Raw genomic sequence first — 2,497 nt, 5'->3', positions numbered from 1 at the left:
ATTGATCAAACGAATAAACTCCCGTTTTGTTTTATCCCTTTCCCTGCTGTTAAAAAATTTAGCTGGCCTGTCGGGCTTTCTTAGCGCAACTCCCGTCAGCCTAGCAAAGATTTCACTTCATTATTACCACTACCTGTAGTATATGATTCAATATTGGATATTTTTTTCGCTGGAACTATTAAATCTGCGAAAAGTAGTTCCACGCGAAAATTAAGTACTTCACAGTAACAATCTGTTCCAGAAAAGAGGAACCTATTTCTAAAGGATTTTGTTTTACTACTGTATTATCATAAAACAGATCGGACTTGTAAGTTCCTGATATCAGTCTTTTTACCCAGGGAAGCTTTTGTGTAAACACATATTTTTCAGTAGAAGGCACATTTAAGCCACCATTTTTCGTATCTTTCATTATTGTACTACGTGCAATTTTATCAGGCTTATTATTTTATTCCAAATAAAAGCAAAACATTTGTTTTGAAATTCCTTTATTTGCCACACTGGTGGGTTTGGTAGACAGCTGAACAAATGATTCAGTTGTGACAGCATCAGTGATTTTAAGACAGCAATTCTTCCCAGATGGTTGAGGTCTCTTTTATCCCAACATTGCATCATCCGGTCTATTTTCTTAAACTTATCCTTATAATTTCTTTCCACCATCTTGTTGAATTTCCAATATCCGCTCCCCCGTTCAAGATTTGAGAATTTCAGCTTTAGAGTAATCACTGAGTGATCTGACCTGTAACTTATACATGTATTTACATCAGACTTTTGAACAGAATTTAGCATATTTCGTGAGATTAAAAAGAAATCTAAACGCGCCTATTATATGGGAGTGCGCTGTCTCCAGGTGTATCTCCTCAATTACATATCGACATCTCTCCAAGGATCTACCAAGTCAAAGTCTTCTTTTAGATATAAAACCGTTAAACGAGATTTTGTGTTATTTACATTTGTTATAGTTAAAGCAATCCATTTCCGGATCTTGCACTATGCTCCAATCTCACTGGTGAAATGTACATCTTGTAGAGAGTAAATTGTAAAATCTTTTCCCTTTAGATACTGAAAAACATCCAACCGTTTGGGTCTTTTATTTATCCCCTGACAGTTTACTGAGGCAATACTTACTATTATAGCATCACCCGCCATACAGGCTTACATTATAGCTTTCAAATCTCATGTAACATGCATATTTATATCTTAGTATATTAGCTGTTGGTAGGTTACATTCTCTCATATCAAATTTCGATGAAAAAGGTTGAATATGTGATCGATACAAAAATATCATAAAACAACTGAGTAAAATACAATGGGTTACTTGAATTAAAACTAGTAAAACGTCAGGCAGAGGTGTCATTAATAGATGTTGTCTGTAACTTAAAGAGAGAAGGTACCGGCTCTAGCCTTGTACATTTTATTACGAAAGAAATAAATGAACAAACATCAAGAATTAGCAATGCTATTGCTATATAAGATAATTTGTTTGATGTTGTGATATTGTCATAGTTTGCCACGTGCATTTATTTACATCACAGCACGTGTATGTTTACATCACATGATCAGCTCCCCTATATTGATATTCATGACGATTGATTCATTAGCGATTGGCTAATAATACGTAAGTAACATACTGCGGGACTGCTCAAGGTGATGAACGGAGTGGAATAGAGTGACTGTCTGAAAGGAGACGCTGTTTCGAGTCCTTTATTTATTTATACTTTCTTACGTCAAAAGACGGTAACATAAAAGTATTACATGGTGTCAGAAGTTCAGAAGAACCCTCGAGATGGCAGCAAACGTGAAACAGATGTCTCCCATTGATTTCGACAGCGGTAATGTTGCAGAAAACTGGTCACGATGGAAGGAAATGATGCACCTCATGTTCACCGGACCGGATGCAGACAAGTGGAAAACGGAGCAAAAAGCCGCACAGTTCTTGATAAATATCGGACAAAAAGGCAGAGACATTTGCAGAGCATGGCGTTCTAGTGGTGAACTTTCAGAGGAAGATTCTAAGAAGCCAGAGAAACTGTTCGAATTTTTCGAGTACTACTGCAACCAGAAGAAAAACACGACTGTACAACGTAAGTTATTTTATCAACGGGGTCAAGGTCAGTCAGAATCTATTGACGAATGGGTCACTCAGTTAAAACTCATTGGCCGTGACTGCAGTTTTCATGATCTAGACGACATGATTAAAGACAGGATTCTCATGGGCTCAAATTCATCTGAAGTTCAGGAAAAACTCCTCTTAGAAGATGATCTGACTCTAGAAAAAGCAACGAAAATTGCCAGGGCTCATGAAATAGCCCTGAAATAGCCCAAATAACAAGTGTTGAACAAAACTCCCAATGAAGTCCACGAGCTAAAATTTTGAGAATAAATTTGGAAAGAATAAATTCAAAACTGGTCAACAGAAATTTCAGGGACAAAACCAACAGAAATTTAAGAAGTTTCAGAAAACGAACACACATGACAAGGAGGACAATTCTCAGTGTGG

This window comes from Liolophura sinensis, chromosome 9, assembly GCF_032854445.1.
Source record: "Liolophura sinensis isolate JHLJ2023 chromosome 9, CUHK_Ljap_v2, whole genome shotgun sequence".
In the NCBI taxonomy this organism is placed as follows: Eukaryota; Metazoa; Mollusca; class Polyplacophora; order Chitonida; family Chitonidae; genus Liolophura; species Liolophura sinensis.
The sequence above is the reverse complement of the archived record's forward strand: the minus strand, read 5'-3'. Positions refer to the sequence as shown.